This window comes from Hyaena hyaena, unplaced genomic scaffold (assembly GCF_003009895.1).
Source record: "Hyaena hyaena isolate Hyena2069 unplaced genomic scaffold, ASM300989v1 scaffold_1809, whole genome shotgun sequence".
Classification (NCBI taxonomy): domain Eukaryota; kingdom Metazoa; phylum Chordata; class Mammalia; order Carnivora; family Hyaenidae; genus Hyaena; species Hyaena hyaena.
The window spans coordinates 85,741-106,502 of record NW_024082442.1 but is presented as its reverse complement, the minus strand read 5'-3'; the positions used below and the strand labels follow the sequence as shown (position 1 = coordinate 106,502).

Sequence of the window (20,762 nt, the reverse complement as noted above, 5' to 3'; positions counted from 1 at the left end):
AGGAATAGAACCCTGAGTCATTTGAATTTTTAATTTGATAAATATTGCCAATTTCTTCTCCAAAATGAATTCTCACCAATAACGTACAAGAATATATATTCCTTTATGTAACCAGTAAAAATTGTGATATTCTGAAATCTTTACACTAGATTTTGAAGACTTTGTATAAAAACATTAAATATTTAATAAGTTTTTATATACTGATTATATATTGAAGTCATTTTGGATATATAGAGACAAAATAAATTATGAAAACTGTACCTTTTTAACTTTTAATAGGTGTACTAGATATTTAAATTACATAAAGTGTTTGAATTATATTTCTGTTGGACAGCACTTCTCTGTATTCACGCTAAAATGAAATTATTCTTTTAAGTATTTACTAACCCGATAGGTGAAAATTTATATTTCAAACTTTCATTGATCATTTATATTTCTTCTTATAGAAAGTACCTATTCATTTTTTTCTTTTTTTTAATATTTTTGTTTTTGAGAGAGAGAAAGAGAGACAGAGCACAAGTGAGGGAAGGGCAGAGAGAGAGGGAGACACAGAATCTGAAGCAGGCTCTGAGCCATCAGCACAGAGCCCGATGCAGGGCTGGAACCAACAAACCGTGAGATCATGACCTGAGCTGAAGTCGGATGCTTAACCTACTGAGCCAGCCAGGTGCCCCAGAAAGTACCTATTCACAACCTCCTATATTTTCATTGCACTTTGCTCTTTTTATTGATTTATAACTCTTTTACTATTATGGATATTAACCCTATATCTGTTCCATGTGATCCAAATACGCTCTGCCTAGTCTGAGATTTGTATCTTAAATCTTCATATGCTGCCTTTATAGTATATACTAGTGAATGAGAGGTTCTTCCAGAAAAAATAACGTTTGCATTGAATTCTGAAATAAAAAGAGTTAGCTAGGTAAAGAGGTAGAAGGGCAAGGTTAAAGACCATTCAGTAAAAAGAAAAAAACACGTAATGGCATGGAAAAGGAAAAGTGGAATCTATAGGAAACAAAGGTAGCTTTGGGGAGCTAAGGCTACACACTGAGTTGCATCAAGAAATGAACCTAAGTCAGATCATATAGACTCTTATGCACTAAGATATGGAGTATAAATTATCTTGAAAAATATGCCAACCTACTGATGAATTTTTATTAGGTAAGTTATATGATCAGGAAATAATCAGATCAGGATCTTCAGATAGATTCTTCATTGTCAGGGAGGGAGAAAGCCATTCTAAGTAATCCAAATTCCAAGTGGTGATAGTCTGAATTCAGACAGTGACCAAGATAAATGTTAAAAAATGGCTTTCTATTGCACCAAAGAAATCTTCTTAAAATATAAAAACTGGGTTCTCCATTACTCACTGTGTAACTCTTAGATCTGTGCTGTGCAATATGGTGGCCATGGGACTACTGAAGAAATAGGGCTAGTTCAACTTGAGATTTGCTATAAGTGCAAAATACACATTAGTATGAAATCCAGACTGTCTCGTTAATAATAAGTCATATTGTATTAAAACATATTATTACAATTAGTTGCATCCATTTCTTTATCCTTTTTAACGTAGGTATACTAGAAAAATTTAAGTTACACATGCAACTTGCATTATATGTCTATTGGACCATACTGCCTTAGAACGTGCTTCTATTCTTTCTTTATATGTTACTTATAAGCCTAATCCAGAATATTCAGTACTCCAAGTTATAAGATAAATTATAATATAAAAAGTTGTTTTGCTACTTTTTGTGAAGAGTTCTTAAGTTTTAAGTCCCTTTTTTTTCTTGCCAGTTTATGAATTCCCTAAGAGGAGAATTCAATTACATGACTCTTCCTTAAGAGCTCCACTGATAAATATTCTATTAATGAAAAGACCTTTCGCCACATTTTATTTTAGCTATTTGGCTAGTTTTTTTCTCTTTCATTTCACAATTTTACAAGTGTGTACTCAAAGAATTTCATAAAACGGTGTTTTTTCTTAACAAGTAAAATAAACATTAAACAAAAAACCTGAATAACTTATCCAGAGTAAGAGCTGTCCTGTAACTCAAGACTCATTATTTCAAGTTTCTTTCTAATTGATATTGTTCATGAAACTCTAACAGTCCAACTAAGTAGGTACAATCTCATCAAGAATTAATCAGTCTAAATCTTTACCTCTGGAATACTAAGTATGATTATCACCTTCTAGTTCTTCAAAATATGTCTCACAAACAGAACATCTTACAAGCATCTATTTATGTGCCAGTGCCATAACTCATTCAGTAAATGTCTTTTCCAAAGCTTCCCATTCAGTGTTATATCTGAATTCTTTTAGTACAAACAAAAGAACCAGAAGACAGACCTGTGATAACCGCTTTGATAGGTATCATGATAACACACTGAAACGATATTATCCAGAAAAAAAACTTTCATACGATGCACTGACTCTTAAGGCAGTAGTTCTCACAATATGGTCCCTGGACCAGCAACATTACTGCCATGTGGGAACTTACTAGGAATTCTAAACCTACTGTATCAGAAACTTCCAGCGTTAACACATTTAAGAATCTGTATTTAAGGGGTGCCTGGGTGGCTCAGGCAGTTAAGCGTCAGACTTTGGCTCAGGTCATGATCTCATGGTCTGGGGGTTCGAGCCCTGCATCAGATTCTGTGCTGACTGCCAGCTCAGAGCCTGGACCCTGTGTCAGATTCTGTATCTCCCTCTCTCTCTGACCCTCCCCTGCTCACACTGTCTCTCTCTCTCTCTCTCCGAAATAAATTTTTTGAAAAAAAATTTAAAAAAATAAAATGTTTTTAAAGAATCTGAGAGGGAGACACAGAATCTGAAGCAGGATCCAGGCGCTGAGCTGTCAGCACAGAGCCCAACATGGGGCTCAAACTCACGAACCACAAGATCAAGACCTGAGCCGAAGTCCGACGCTTAACTGACCGAGTCACCCAGGCACCCCAACCCTGTGATTCTGATGCCTGCTAAAATTTTAGAACTTTTACGGCAAGTCTTCTCAACCTGGGCACTACTGGTAGTGTGCACTGAATAATTCTTTCAGGAGCAAGGGCTATCCTGTGCATTATAAAGTATTTAGCAGCATCTCTGGCCTCTATCTACTAGTTGTCAGTCACAATCTTCCCCCACTTCTCCAGCAGTTTTATCAAGCAAAAAACATCTGCAAATATTTCCAAATATTCCCTAGGGGGCAAAATCATTCCCCAGGTGAGAACCACTGCTCTAAGGAAAAGAAAACCAGCATTCACCTGTGGTTACTGTTGTTGGTGAGTAAATGTCTACTCTTCTCTACCCGTCCTCCATGGGAACAAAATGATTCTGCACTCCAGTCATACTGGAGCTTAATTATGACTTGTTTTGGTCAACACAATGTAAATGAATGTGACACAAGCAGAGGTTTGAAATATGCTTGCAAGGTACAACTTGGCCTTCTAAATGTTGGCACCCCACTAAGACATTGTGCCTGAACACACGGAGCAGGACTGGACCCAAGTCAAAGCCAAGCAAGAAATAAATTTTGTTGTTATGCCACTGAGAGATTAGGGTTGTTTATCACAGACCATTAGTGCAGCAAGAGCTGACTAACACAACATCAATAGATGAGATACATTTGAGTAGCCCAGTTTAGATTGCCTCTAGGAATAAAACCGCCATTTTCACCTCAAGCATATCTTTTAACATAAATCCTTTCACGTTTGCCAGGGTGCTATTATAACTGGGGCATATGTTTTGACTCTGAAGACACAAAGATACATAATACATGATCTCTGTGGAGTTCATCTATCTAATGCACTATCTATGCTATGACTATTTACATCTAAACTAATTAAAAATAAATAAAATTTAAAATGATTCCTCATTAATACTACTCATATTTAAAGTACTCAACAGCAGGATGCCTGAGTGGCTCAGTCAGTTAAGCTTCAGACTCTTGATTTGGCTCAGGTCGTGATCCCAGAGTCGTGAGATTGAGCCCCACATCAGGGTCCTTGCTGAGTGTGGAGCCTGCTTGAGATTCTCATTCTCTCTCTCTCTCTCTCTCCCTCCCTCCCTCCCTTCCTCCCTCCTTCCCTCTCTCCCTTCCTCCCTCCCTGTCTCTCCCTCTCTCTCTCCTCCCCCCCACCTCTCTGACCCTCTCACTGGCTCATGCTCTCACTTGCTCACTCTCTCTGTCAAATAGAAAAATAAATAAAGTACTTAATAGCTACACATAACTAGCAGCTACCTCACTGTACAGTCCAAGATGTTCCACTGGCCAGCACTGAGGAACTGAAGCAAATAAATTACAATATAAAGTGTTAAGTGCTATAATAAAGAGATGAAGAAAAAAATACAAGAAAGTGGAGGACAAACAACACACTAGTAAACCATCAATAGGTCAACAAAGAAATCAAAGAAGAAATTTTAAAATACCTGGAGACAAAGCAAAATGGAAGCACAACAGTTCAAATATTTGGGACGCAGCAAAACCAGTTCTAAAAGGGAAGTTTATGGAGATACAGGCCTGCCTCAAGAAACAAGAAAAGTCTCAAATACACAATCTAACCTTAAAGGAACTAAAAAAGAACAACAAATAAAGCCCAAAGTTAGTAGAAGGAGAGAAATAATAAAGAGCAGAGTAGAAAAAAATTAAATAGAATAAAAACACAATAGAAAAGAGCAATGAAACCAACAGCTAGTTCTCTAAAAAGATAAACAAAATTGACAAACCTTTAGACTCAACAAAAAGAGAGAAAGAGAGAAAGACTCAAATAAAACCAGAAATGAAAGAAGTAACAATTGACACCACAGAAATATAAAGGATTGTAAGAACTACTATGAAAAATTATATGCCAACAAACTGGACAACCTAAAAGAAATGGAAAAAATTTCTAAAAACACATTCTTCTAAGACTAAATCAGGAAGAAATAGAAAATCTGAACAGACTGGTTACTAGTAATGAAATTCAAACAGTAAAAAAAAAAATCCCAACAAATGAAAGTCCAAGACCAGATGGCTTCACAGACAAGTACTACCATTTAAGGAAGAGTTAATACCTATTTCAAAAAAGAGAAGAGGAAAGAAAACTTCCAAATCCATTCTACAAGGCCAGCATTACACTGAAATCAGACAAAGATGTTACCAACCCCCCCAAAAAAATTACAGGCCAATATCCCTGAAGAATATAGATGCAAAAATCCTCAACAAAATACTAGCAAATGACATTCAACAATACATTAAAAGGATCATTGACCACAATCAACTGAGATTTATTCCAGGGATCCAAGGATTGTTTAATATCCACAAATCAATCAACATGATATACCACATTTTAAAAATGAAGGATAGGGGCACCTGGGTGGCTCAGTCAGTCAGCTGAGCATCCAACTTCAGCTCAGGACATGATCTCACAGTCCAAAAGTTTGAGCGCAGTGTTGGGCTCTGTGCTGACAGCTCGGAGCCTGGGGCCTGCTTCAGATTCTGTGTCTCCCTCTCTCTGCCCCTTCCCATCTCATGCTCGGTCTCTCTTTGTCTCTCAAAAATAAATGTTTAAAAAAAAAAACCCAAAACAATGAAGGATTAAAAAATCATATGATCACCTCAATAGATGCAGAAAAAGCATTTAACAAAGTACAGCATCCATTCATGATAAAAACTTTCAGCAAAACAGGTTTAAAGGGAATATACTTCAACATAATAAAGACTATATGTGAAAAATCCATAGCTTACATCACATTCAATAGTGAAAAACTTTTCCTCTAAGATCAGGAACAAGACAAGGATATCCACACTCACTTTTTTTTAAATTTTTTTTAATGTTTTATTTACTTTGGAAAGAGAGATAGAGACAGAATGAGCACAAGAGGGTCAGAGAGAGAGGGGGACACAGAATCTGAAGACAGACTCCAGGCTCTGAATTAGCTGTCAGCATAGAGCCAGATGCAGGGCTCGAACCCATGAACCATGAGATCACGACCTGAGCTGAAGTCAGAGGCTTAATTGATTGAGACACCCAGGCTGCCCGTCCACACTCACTTTTATTCCACAAAATACTAGAAGTCCTAGACACAGCAACCAAATAAGAAAAAAGAAATAAAAGGCATCCAAATTGGTGAGGAAGAAGTAAAACTGCCACTAGTTGCAAATGACAAGATGCTATACATACAAAATCTTAAAGATGGCCAAAAAATATTAGAACTAATAATGGATTCAATAAAGTTGCAAGATACAAAATTAGTAAACAGAAATCTATTGCATTACTACACACTAATAAAAAAGAGGCAGAAAAAGATTTTAAGAAAACCATCTGATTTGCAAAAGAATAAAATATCTAGAAATAAATTTAACAAAAGAGGGAAAGATCTGTGCTCTGAAAACTGTAAGACATGGATGAAACTGAAAACAACACAAATGTAAAATATACCATGTTCACAGACAGAAAAAAATAATATTGTTAAAATGTCCATACTTCCCAAAGCAGTCTACACAGTCACTTCAATTCCCAGCTAAATACTAATAATATTTTTTGTAAAACTAGAACAAATAATACTAAAATTTGTATAAAATAACAAAAAGGCCCTGAATAGCCAAAGCAATCTTGAGAAAAAAACAAAGCTGGATGTATCTCAATCCCAGATTTAAAGCTATATTACAAAACTATAAGAATCAAAGCAATACAGCACTGGCACAAACACAGACACACAGATCAATGGAACAGGTTAGAGAGCTTAGAAACAAACCTACATTCATATGGTCAATTAACCTATGACAAAGGAGGCAAGAATATACAATGGGGAAAAGACAGTCTCTTCAATACAGGATATTTGAAAAACTGGACAGCCACATGAAACAGAATAAATCTGGACCACTTTCTTACACCATACTCAAAAATAACTCAAAATGGATTAAAGACTTAACTTATTATAAGACCTAGAACCATAAATCTTCTAAAGGGAAAAACATAGGCAGTAATCTCTTGGACATCAGCCTCAGCAACACTTTTCTAGACATACCTGTTTAGGCAAGGGAAATAAAACAAAAATTAAAATATTACGACTACATCAAAATAAAAAGCTTTTGCACAGCAAAGGAAACCATCAACAAAACAAAAAGGCAATTTATTGAATGGGAGAAATTATTTGCAAATGATGTAGCCAATAAGGGGTTAATATCCAAAATACATAGAGAACTCACCCAACTCAACACCCCCCAAAACAATCTGACTAAAAAATGGGCAGAGAGTCTGAATAGACATTTTCCCAAAGAACAGTATGGAAGTTCCTCAATAAATTAAAAATAGAAATACCAAACGATCCAGCAATTCCACTGCTGAGTATTTACCCAAGGAAAATTAAAACACTGATTTGATATGATTTATGTACCCCTATGTTTATTGCAGCATTACTTACAAGATATGAAAGCAACCTAAGTATCCATCAATAGACAAATGAATAAGATGTGCTATACAATGAGTTACTTAGCCATAAAAAAAGAATTAGATTTTGCCATTCACGAACATAGATGAACCTGAAGGGTATTATGCTAAGTGAAATGAGACAGGGAAAGACAAATACCATATGACTTCACCTATGAATCTAAAAAACAAAATAAACGAACAAACAAATAGAAACAGATTCATAAAAACAGAACAAACTTGTGGTTACCAGAAGGGGGGAGGGGGTCCTGAGGGGTGGGCAAAATAGGTGACAGGGATTAAAATTAGGTACAAATTTCTAGTCATAAAATAAACTATGGGGATTAAAGTAAAGCACAGGGAATATAGTCAGTAATATTGTAATAACGTTATATGGTGACAGATGGTAACTACACTTATTGTGATATCATGTAATGTACAGAACTGTCTAATCATTGTGGTGTTTACCTGAAATTAATATAACATTGTATGTGAACAATACTTAAATTTAAGAAAAAAAAGAGATGAAGAATTAACTAACTTTTTTTTTAAATAGTTCATTGTCAAGTTGGTTTCCATATCACACCCAGTGCTCATCCCCACAAGTGCCCTCCGCCATGCCCATCCCCCCTTTCCACTCCCACCATACCCATCAGTCCTCTGTTCTCAGCATTCAAGAGTCTCTCATGGTTTGCCTCCCTCCCTCTCCCCCACCATTTCCTCCCTTCTTCTCCCCCATGGTCCTCCGTTAAGTTCCTCCTAATCCTTCTATATGTGCAAACATATGGTAGCTGTCCTTCTCTGCCTGACTTATTTTGCTCAGCATAACTTCTTGATATACTCTCATCTCTTGGCTTCTATCCATGATCTCCCACTCTCCTAGTTTTCCAACTAGTTCAGTGACCGCTTCTCCTTAGTGCCCTTTGCGGATTGTTATTCATGCTATTCTGCCAGGCCTCAACATCTTGAAGTGCCCTGAGGCTTTACTCTTTTTTCTAAATACAATCTCTCTTTAGGTGAGTCAATCCAGTCTATAGGCTTATAATTATCATCAGTATATTGATAACACTCAAAATTTGTATCTCCAATCCAAATCTTTTCCCAGAGCTCCAAGGTTCTATAGTCAATTGCCTAATAACCACCACACTAGAATGCTAATCTGAAAACTAATCTATTTGACTTGTAACTTTGTATTGACCTAAAAACTATTTTATTTCCCCACATACACTTTTTCAACTTAGGAAATAATACTGAGTTATTCTGCCAGACACCTAATAGTCAATCTGGAATCTTTCCTTTCCTTTACTAAGTCATGATTTTACCCCCCTCTAAAAATATATCCCAAAGCCATCATATCTCTCTATTAGCAACCATCAGCCTAGTCCAAATCAACATCATCTGACATAAATATACTAGCCTTTCCTTCCCTGGTTTTCACCATTACTCTACCACCAACCATTATTCTTGGTGGCCAGTGATTTTTTTTTTTAACTCTGTATCAGATCTTCTCATTTTACTGCTTAACATCTCCAGTGGTATCTCTTTGTACTTCAAATCCAAATTATATTTCAAATCCTAATTCCACCAGAATTCACAATCTGACTCATGTCTAATTATGTCTACAACTTCATCTTCTACCACTTCTCCTCCTTACCCACTAGCCACCAGCCACCCTAGACTTCTTTCTGAACCCCAAACATGCCAAACCATTTAGCTTAGAGCCTTTGAACTAGCTGTTTCCTGTGTCAGAGAGATTCTTTAGTCTTTGCACAATGGATTCTTCCCAACGTTTACACCTCAGCATAAATTTCACTTTCCAAGAGAGGTCTTTTTTTAATTTTTTTTTAATGTTTTATTTATTTCTGAGAGAGAGAGAGAGAGAGAGAGAGAGAGAGAGTGTGAGCATGGGAGGGTCAGAGAGAGAGGGAGACACAGAATCCAAAACAGGCTCCAGGCTCTGACCTAGCTGTCAGCATAGAGCACTACACGGGGCTCAAACCCACGAACTGTGAGATCATGACCTGAGCCAAAGTCAGATGCTTAACCAACTGAGCCACTCAGGTGTCCCCAAGACAGGCCTTTCTTGATCTATTTCTTATATTGCTGTTTTATTCTCATAAAAGCATATATTGCTATTCAATGAGAAATCCACTCAATCACAACTGTCAGTTATAGCATGAACTTAAAAAGATTTAAATTTAGTTACTTTTTAAAGAAAAACAAAACTTACACCATCGAATTTTGCCTCTAAAAATCAATTCATAAAAGCAACGTCTTGGCAAAAGATATAAATCAAGTGGAAAATATACCCTGAAGATATTCACAAAATACAGCCTCACTAAATCCTTATTTTTGTAGGCTTATAAAGTATCAAATATAGAGTCAAACATAGAGGATGTACCTATTTTTCCCCTTAATTTTGTTTCCTGACCTGGCATGAATTTAGTGCTTATGGAATTAAATGATTAGTTATTGTAATAAGACTCTGTTATAATGCTAGCAGCCACACAAATCTGACCTTTAGTTTTTCCAGTCTCTTGGGCAGGGACTGACAATTGTGCTGAATTGTGGAATTGTTTTGTGATGTGTCTTCAATCAAGCTGAATCTACTAAATACATTCCAACTTTAATCTGAGTGAAATATTGAACCAGTATTTCCAAAGACAGAAAATAACTTTTCAAAGCTCTATACCACTACCACATTATAGCAGGCAAGTAAATTTGTACTCCAACAAACTATTATGAACATTTTGAAAGTTTACTAAAATACTTCCATGTCACTTCTCACCTGAATTCTTACATGTCCTTTAAATGATTTCTTTACCTCTAATCCTGCTTCACTTCAATCCGTCCTCTCTACACTTCTCAAATATGAACAAACACTGATTGTTTTACTCTGCTACTTGAAATTTTTCATTGGCTGTATACAGTGAGGTATCAACTGTTTAACAATGATCAGGCCTCTACCTAAAGCTTCACCTATGCCACTTCCTTTTGTTCTAGTTTTACCTAAAATTTTTGAATGAGCTATGTTTTGGCTCAGCTGTCCACCTTTGTGCATACTGTTTCTCTTGCCTTTTATGTCCTTATTCAGTGAAACCCTATTCTTGCTCCAGAATGTAAGACAGCATCTCCATAAAGCCTTCCCTGATCTGTCAGACAAAAAGCCTTCCCTGATCTGTCTGAGCCACTACTACACTGAGCCCATGCTTAGTAGAAAGCAATATGATACCACAGAACCTGACTGCCTTGAATCGCAGGATTCCCACTAATATATGATCACTATCAAATTACTTAATCTTCTATAGTACTGTTTCCTCATTTGGAAAATGATAAAAATAATAATATATACTGCATGTACACATAAAGTACTTAGAACACTTAGTAAATACTAAATAAAAGTTATAAACTATTATACTATATAATAATGCCTAGTTTAAAGCTATAATTCCTCTACTAGATTGTAAACTCCTTGATAGCCAGGATTCTGTCTTTTTTACCTTTTACTCTCTAACAGTGTTAGAGATTTCCACAATTGTTTGCTGCCTAAAAATGAAAAATACCTGACCATAGCAAAGCAAAACCTAAACAATTAACCTTCTCGCTAATTGTTGTTTCTCATTAATAAAGAGTAGTCAGTCATTTTTTTTTTTAAGCTTTTATTTATTTTTGAGAGAGAGAGAGACAGAGACAGAGCATGAGCAAGGCAGGACAGAGAGAGAGAGGGAGACACAGAATCCAAAGCAGGCTCCAGACTCCGAGCTGTCAGCACAGAGCCCAACATGGGACTTGAACGCAGGAATGGCGAGATCATGACCTGAGCCAAAGTGGGATGCCTAACTGACTGAATCACCAGGTGCCCTCAGTCAGTCATTCTTTATGTATAATCATATAATGAAATTTCACTGATGGGCCTAAAAATGTATGACACCAAAAGGATGAACTTCATAACTTTCATACCTAACACATTTTGTAGTGATCCCATCACTCTCCCGGCAGTGTTAGCTATTGTTCTTGTCCGCACCTCCAAGATGTCAGAGCAGTGGGGCATCTTTAGGGAGCCAGGTATGTGTTATTGCCCTCTGCAAACTTTGTAGGATTAAAAGGATGTGAACGGACACTAATTTACATCCCATTATTGACACAGTAAGCCAGGAGTTTGAATTATGCTACTAGGTCAAATAATTGGAGGTATTCGATTTGAATGAATTCACAGAACTATTTGATACTATAAAAAATATTAGAAATTTCTGAAGCAGTCCAGGATGAAGGAAGCTGGAAAAAGGCATCACTCTCATTCAAACAAGAAGAGGCTAGATAAATTACGAATTCATAATTCTTCTTGAAACCATGAGAGCTTGAAACAATACAGCAACCCAGAAGCCTAAAATCCAAGAAGGTGCAACCCTCAGCTTCAGGAGAGAAAGGATATATAGCCTGTCCCAACTGTGGCAGAGCATGGGAGGATGGAACAATGACCAAATAAGCACATAAGACATCAGGCAGAACTTTAACAAACTGCTAAAGGCCAAGTGTGGGCTGGCATAAAAATACAGCAATCTTGGTAGTCCCAAATATAAAGTGAACTCACACTGACGCTCAGACTCTTTTCCAAGGGCCTTTACCACATATAAATGAGAAAAAGATTTGGGAGGAGAGCAGGAGACTAGAAAGGCTACTTCAATGGTTGCATGAAGAAGGGAACTGACCACCACTGCAGGAAAAGCAAAAAGCACCACCCTCCTTGCCAAATCCTTCTCTCCAACAAAACAAAGGACTTAAGCTGCTAATGAATGAGCATCAAACCTACTGACTCCAGGATAGATATAGACCCATTCTTGCTGGGAGAAGATTAAAAGAAAAAACCCTCTATACCTGGAGTAGAAGCAAGGAACAGTCCTTCCTCTGGGGGTAGGGCAGAAAACTCTCCCACAAAAGACCAGCCACAGATACAAGGCAGAGGTTGGCTATCATATGTAGGAAGGACCAAAATGCTGAGAAAGTTCTATGTTGGAGGCCAGGCACATAAGGGACGTCTAAGATTGAAGCTGGACCAGGAAAACAGAGAAGTCCTAACTCTCATCCTCTACACTGAGTAACATGGCATAGCATTCTACTGCTGAAGGCAGGGAAAGAGCATGGAGAGACACACTCTGAAGCAGAGAGGTACAAAGATAGCTGAAAACTGAAAGTGGAGGAAGAACATTAAAAAACTACTCTTGGGGCACCTGGGTGGCTCAGTCAGTTAAGCATCCGACTTCAGCTCAGTTCATGCTTTCATGGTTCGTGGGTTCGAGCCCTGCGTTGGGCTCTGTGCTGACAGCTAGCTCAGAGCCTGAAGCCTGTCTTCAGATTCTGTGTCTCCCTCTCTCTCTGAACCTCCCCTGCTCCCTCTCCCTCTCCCTCTCCGTCTCTCTCTCTCTCTCTTTCTCTCTCAGAAATAAACAAAACATTTAAAAAAATAATTAAAAAAAAAAAAAACTCCTCTTGGGGGATGGGGGTGGACACCTGGCTGGCTTAGTCAGTAGAGCTTGCAACTCTTGATCCCACGATCATGAGTTCAAGCCCCATGGTGGGCATGGACCCTACTTAAAATAGAAAAGTAAAATAAAATACATTTTAAAACATGGGGTACCTGGCTGGCCTGGTCGGTAGAATGCATGACTCTTAATCTCAGGATCCTGAGTTTAAGCCCCACAGTGAACATGGAGCCTACTTAGAAAACCAAAAAACAAACAAACAAACAAACAAACAACAACAAAACCAAAAAGCTCCTCTGGTTGGAGAATACAGGCAGTAACCTCTTTGACATCAGCCATAACAACTTCTTCCTAGATATGTCTCCTGAGACAAGAGAAACAAAAGCATAAATAAATTATTGGGACTTCATCAAAATAAAAAGCTTCTGCACAGTGAAGAAAACCGTCAACAAAACTAAAAGGCAACTGATGGAATGGAGGAATATATTTGCAAATGACATACCTGGTAAAGGGTTAGTATCTAAAATATATAAAGAACTTGTAGGGGGGCCAGGGTGGCTGATTTGGTTAAGCACCTGACTCTTGGTTTCAGCTCAGGTCATGATCTCACGGTTCGTGGGTTCAAGCCTCGCTCTGGGCTTTGTGCTGGCAGTGCAGAGTCTGCTTATAATTCTCTTTCCCTCCCTCTCTGCCCCTCTCCTGCTCACCTGCTCTCTCTCTCCGTCAAAGTAAATAAATAAAAACTTAAAAGAGAAAGAACTTGTAAAACTCAACACCCCAAAAGTGAGTAATCTCATTAAAAATGAGCAGAAGACATCCAGATGGCCAAGAGACATATGAAAAGTTGTTCAGCATCACCGATCATCAGGGAAATACAAATCAAAACTACAATGAGATATCACCTGTCAAAATGACTAAAATCAACAGCAGAAGAAATGACAGATGTTGGCAAGGATGTGGAGAAAGGGGAACCCTTTTGCACTGCTGTTAGGAATACAAACACATACAGCCACTCTGGGAAACAGTATGGAGGTTCCTCAAAAAGTTAAAAGTGGAACTACACTTTGATCTAGAAATTGCATTACTAGGTACTTACCCAAAGAATACAAAAATACTAATTCAGAGGAATACATGCACACTGATATTTATAGCAGCATTATCTACAATAGCCAAATTATGGAAGCAGCCCAAGTGTCCATCAAGTGATAAATGGAAAAAGATGTGGCATATACATATACATACATACACACACACACACATATACACACAGAATGGAATATTACTCAGCCATTAAAAAGAATGAAATCTTGCCATTTGCAATGACATGAATGGAGCTAGAGAGTATTATGCTAAGCAAAATAAGTCAGTCAGAAAAAGACAAATACCATATGATTTCACTCATATGTGGAATTTAAGAAACAATAAAAACAGGCAAAGGGGGAAAAAAGAGAGAGGCAAACCAAGAAACAGGTTCTTAACTATAAAGAACAAACTGATAGTTACCAGATGGGGATTAAGGAGTGTACTTGTTGTGATGAGCGCTGGGTGATACATGGAAGTGTTGAATTGCTATATTGTACTCCTAAAACTACTATTACACTACACGTTAACCAACTGGAATTTAAATTAAAACAACAACAACAACAAAAAAAACCATCGTCTGGCAACCCCACCACCATAAGCACCAGGCATATTTAGAGGAATATGAACCCTGTGAGGTACTGAAGGTAACCACACGAAAGAAAATAAAACAAACAAAAAACCAGGTCAATTCCTAACTAACTCAACCCCCACAATAAAGGACTGACAGCAGAAAAGAGGTATCCAATTCAAAGTGTAACTACCATTTCACTCAGTTATCTACTAACATGATATTTAGCATTCTACAGAAGATTAGGACACTCAAACATCCAAGAAAAACAAATATTATCAAAAGGCAAAATGATCAATAGAAATACACTCAGAGATGACCCAAATGTTGAACTACCGGACAGAGACTTCAAATAACTATGATTAACATATTCAAGAATCTAGGGGGAAAGGTGGATGAAATGTTCAAACAAATAGGGAATTTCAACTGAGATTAAAAATTTCTCAGGAGTCAAATGGAGGGTTAGCTGGCTGGCTCAGTCAGTGAAGCATGGGACTCTTGATCTCAGAGTTGTGAGTTCAAGCCCCACGTTTGTTGGAGACAGCTTAAAAATAAAATATTAAAAAAAAAGAGAGAGAGAGTCAAATGGAAAAGCTATAAATGAAAAAAACCACCATATCAGAGATAAAACTCAACAAAGCCAAAAAAAAGAAACAGTAGACTTGAAGCTAGATCAATAAAAAAATATCCAGAGAAAAACAAAATGAGAAAAAAAAAAGGGGGGGGGGAAGTACCTAAAAGCTATGGGACAATAACAAATGTTCTAGAAAAATCAAATGGTCTAGCATATGTATAACTGGACTCACAGAAGGGCAACAGAGAAGGAATGGGTCGAAAGAAATACTGAAAGAAAAAATGGCCATGAATTTTCATAAAATAACGCAAGACATCAAACTAGAAGATACAAGAATCTCAGTGAAACTCAAACAGAACACACACATGCGCACATGCACACACACACACACACACACACACACACAATGACACATCATATTCATTCTACTGAAAATCAAAGATAAAATCTTAAAGGCAACAAGGAAAAAAGCTACATTAACCAGAGCAGATTTCTCTTCAGAAACTCTGCAAGCCAGAAAATAATGGAATGACATCTTTAAAGAGGTAAAATGAAAAATTTGCCAACCTCGAATTCCATGCAGGGAATATATACCACAATACTAAAACCAGAATGAAAATTTTTTCAACCAAACATTCCTAGCAGACCTGCAATACATAAATAAATTAAAGAAAGTTCTTCAGGTTAAGAGGAAAATGATACTAGACAGAAAACTTGGATCTATTCAAAGAAGTTAAATTCCAAAAACTGAAAAACTTTTTTAAAAAGTATTTTTTATTTTTAAATGGTTCAAACTATAATTTAGCTTTTAAAACAAAAATAGCAACAATATATTCAGCAGTTTAAAATATGCAAAAGTCAAATGTATGACAAAGATGGCATAAAGGATTAGGGGTAGAAATTAGAAGTATCCTGTTGAAGGATTCATATATCATACCTATGGTGTTATACTACTATGAAGGTAAACTGTGATGATTAGAGATATATATTGAAATCCTTAGGGCAGGGGCGCCTGGGTGGCTCAGTGGGTTAAGCGTCTGACTTCAGCTCAGGTCATGATCTCATGGCCCATGAGTCTGAGCCCTGCATCAGGCTCTGTGCTAAAAGCTCACGAGCTTGGAGCCTGCTTCGGATTCTGTGTCTCCGTCTCTCTCTGCCCTTCCTCTACTGCCTCTCTCTCTCTCTTAAAAATAAAGATTTAAAAAAATTAAAAACAAAAAAACAAAAAAATCCTTAGGACAACCACTCAAAAATATCAAAAAGGATGTATAACCAATATCTTAATAGTGGAGATAACACAGAATTATAAAAAAATAGTGAATTTATCCAAAGACAGATAGAAAAATAAGAGGAAAAAAAAACATCAGTAGGATAAAAGAAAAAGAAACATTCCAAGATAGTAGTTTTAATCTAATTACATCAATAATTAATGAAAAATCACAAATAAATAATAAACAATAAATGACTCACAATGAAAAGATGAAGAATATCAGATTAAATTAAAAACCAAGGGGTGCCTGGGTGGCTCAGTCAGTTAATCATCTGACTCTTGATTTCAGCTCAGGTCAGCATCTCATGGTTTATGAGATCAAGGCCCACATCAGAATCTACACTGACAGTGCACAGGTTTAAATAAATTAAAAGCCAAGACCCAGTGCTGTCTATAAGAAATCCACTTCAAATACAAATATAAATAAATATAAGTATAAATATAAATATTTAAATAGTTTAAAAGGAAAAGAAAAAACATCTGCTTCCCATCTGAAATGTAAAGAGCTTGGAAATGTCACTCTCATCCTCATAATAACAATGAAAAGAAGCCAAACCTACTGAAAATCAATAATACTTCTTAGGTCCAAAAGAGAATTGAGGTCACAGGGCAAACCACCACCCAGGAAACTAAAAAATCACAGAGAATCCCAGCTTACCAGAAGACGCAAATGCTGCTCCAGTAAGCAACTGGTTGGAAAACTTAAAGAGTAACTGACTAAATTGCTGGCAACTAAGTGTGGACTAGGTTGAGAGATTAAAAACTCCTAGAAGCCCAGCCTTGCGAAGAGCTCCACCTTTTCATGAATTTTACCTCTAGGAGCCCCACTAGGGCCCCTTCAAGGTAAAGATCAAAGAAAATTCTCCAGTACTTCCTGCAGAAGTAGGGGGAAAGTAATAACCACTGTGAAATACACCCAGAGCATTCTGCTCTCCTTAACAAAGATCTGTCTTCTAGGAAAACTGTTTTAGAGTCCAACCAACATGAGTTTTATCAGAGCCTAACTGACACAGGGGAAGAAAAATACCCAACTCCAGACTCCTGTAGCTTTCCAGTCTCCCACATAAATGAGGGGTAGGGAAAGCTGAGAAGCACTCGTAAAGGTCAGAGCCATGGACACAGACCTACAAAAGACTAAGATCTAGTCACAGGACTATTGAACATTTCTGTTCCCCCTACAACTGACCATCATATCAACAGGGCTCCTATATAATATCAGGAGGTTACAATTCAAAGAATTATGAGCTTAGACTCCATTTAATGAGTCTCTAGGGAAACCCAAAAATAACAAGGAAAACTAAAACAAAGACACCTAAAAAATTTTAAATTCCGAATCTTAGCCTTTATCCATCAGGCAGAAAATCAGTAAGGATATAGCTGAACTGAATAGCACCATCAATCTGCTTGATCAAATTGACACTTATTGATTAGTTTATCAGGTGGCAACAGAATATGAAAGCTTCTCAAGAATACACAATTCTGGTCATGCTCATGTATAGCATTCACAAAGATGGACCACATTCTGGCCTATAAACTATACATAAAAATTTTAAAGAATAGATCATACAAATAGGCTCTCAAGCCACAACAAAATTAAACTAGAAATCACTAACAGAGAACTCTGGAAAATTCCAAAATATTTGGAGATTGAACAACTTAGGAATCAAGGAAGAAGTATCAAAAGAAACTGAAATATTTGAAATGGAATGCAAATGAAAATAAAACTTAACCAAAAAATTATAGAATGCAGTAAGAGCAGTGCTTACAGAGAAATTTATAGCATCAAGTATGTACATTAGAAGAGAGATTTAGAATCAGTAATATTACTTTTTACCTTAAAAACCAAGAAAAAGAAAAGCAAATTAAACCCAAATAAGCAGAAGAAATAATAGCAATCAGAGCAGAAACCAATGAAACTGAAAACAGGTAACATAATAGAGGAAAAATTCACTGAAACCACACGCTGGTTCTTTGAAAGGTCAATAAAATCAATAAACCTCCAGCCAGGCTAAGCAAGAAAAAAAGAGAGAAGACACAAATTACCGGTATCATTAACAAAAGAGGAGTCATGCCTACTAATCACATGGATTACAAAAAGAAAACTAAGAGTATTACAGGCAATTATATACCCACAAATTTGAACAATCTTAAATAAAACAGACCACTTCTTTGAAAGAGACAATCTAACAAAAGTCTCACAAGGAGAAATCGATCATCTGAACAGGTGTAGCACAGAGCCTGACGCGGGGCTGGAACCCACGAACCATGAGATCATGACCTGAGCCAAAGTTGGATATTTAACCAACTGAGCCACCCAGGCGCCCCCAGGGCTAGGTGGTTTCACTTGTAACTTCTATCAAACATGTAAAGAAGAAATAATACCAACTCTCTACAATCTCTTCCAGAAAACAGAAGCAGAGAAAATATTTCCTAATGCATTCTATGAAGGCAGCATTACCAAAAACCAAAACCAGACAAAGGCATTCAAAGAAAGTTAAAGAACAGTATCTCTCACAAACACAGATGCAAAAATCCTCAAGAAAATATTAGCAAGAGGAAACCATGTATAAAAAAAAAATTATAAACCACAACTAAGTGGGATTTATTCCATGCATGCAAAATTGGTTCAACATTCCAAAATCAATTAATGTAATCCATCATACAGGCTAAAGGAAAAAAAAACATATGATCATATCAACAGATACAGAGAAAGCATCAGACAAAATCCAACACCCATTCAACATGAAATCTACCAACAAACTAGGAATACAAAGGAACTTCCTCAACTTTATGTATCTATGAAAAAACCAACAGCTAACACCATACTTAATGGTGAGAAACTAAGAGCTTCCTTACTGAGATCAAAAATAAAACAAGGATGTCCCTTCTCACCATTCCCATGCAATGTTATAGGAGAAGCCTTAGCTAACACAGTAAGACAGGAAAAGGAAATAAAAGGTATAGATTGGGAAGGAAGAAATAAAAACAAATTCTACCCCTACAAATTCTACAGGATTTTACTCCTAAGAATTTACCCCTCCAAAATGAAACATACATCCACACAAAAACATGTAATGAATGCTTATAGCAGCTTATCCATAATCACCAAATATGACGAGTAATTTTAGTTAACTATTGTTACATAACAATTACCACCAAAACTTAGCAGCTTAAAACTTACAATTTCTATGAGACAGAAATTTGGGAGGAACTTGATTGAGCACTTTGGTTCAGGAATGTTCAGAAGTGTACAGTCAACTTATCTAAACCAATGAATTATCTGAAATCTTGACTGGGGCTGGAGGATCCATTCTAAGAGAGTTTGCTCATATGGCTGTTGACAAGAAACCTCAGTTCCTCATTGGCTACTGTCAGGAGGCCAAGGTTCCTTGCCACACAAACCTCTTCACCAGGCCCTTCTTTCCTCACAAAACGGCAGCTGACTTTCCTGAGTGAGTGACCAAAACAAGAATGAGGCATAGTCACAATGTCTTTTTTCAACCTAATCTCAGAAGTCACCTCTGCCATATTCTATCAGTTCCTGAGACCAATCCTGACACACTGCAGAAGAAGTCAACAGAAAGCATGAATACCAGGAGACAAGGATCACTGGGACCATTTTAGAAGCTGGCTACCACAAACCTAAATGTCCACTAACTGGTGAATAGATCAACAAAGTATGATATAACTATACAGTGGCATACAGTAATCAGCAATAAAAAGGAACAAACTACTGATAACATGTAACAGCATGGAAAAACTCACAAATGCTAAGTGAAAAAGCCAGACCCAAAAAGCTTCATACAATGTAATTACACTTACATGGCATTCCGGGAAAGGCATAACCAAAGGGATTGTCAGGAGATCAAACAGATCAAAGGTTGTCAGGAGCTGGGAAGGGGGACAGAAGACTGACTACAAAGGGGCATGAGGGAATTTCTTTGCATAATGGAAATACTCTATATTTGATTGTGATGACTGTATCAATTTGTTAAAATTCATACAACTATACACCTAAAAAGGGTAACTTTTATTGTAAATAAATTATACCTCAAAAATTACTTACAAAGAGAGAGAGAAAGGAATCCTAAGAGGAAACAAGAGGCTTGATTGGGAATATTATACACTTGCTATATAGTTCCAGGTGTGCAGTAGTCCTTATGTGTAAATAGCAAATTTCCAAAGGAAACTTTGGAAAATGTTATTAAACCAATAAAATTATAATGTTCCTCAAGCTAAAAAACTTTCTCTGAGCTTAAGTCTACAGATTGAAAATGTGCATCAAATTACAAGTTAGACAGATGAGAAAACATAAACATGTATCCTGACATATCCTGGCAAAAGTCTTGAACTTTAAGATAGAAAAGTTTAGGGGCTCCTGGG

At 36.9% G+C, this 20,762-nt stretch overlaps 1 protein-coding gene across 1 annotated transcript in view; it reads right to left on the bottom strand.

Moving 5' to 3' along the window:
• Nucleotides 1-20,762, bottom strand: part of ANAPC10 (anaphase promoting complex subunit 10) — a 90,746-nt gene that overhangs the window by 65,534 nt on the left and 4,450 nt on the right. The gene's annotated exons all lie outside the window — the stretch shown is intronic.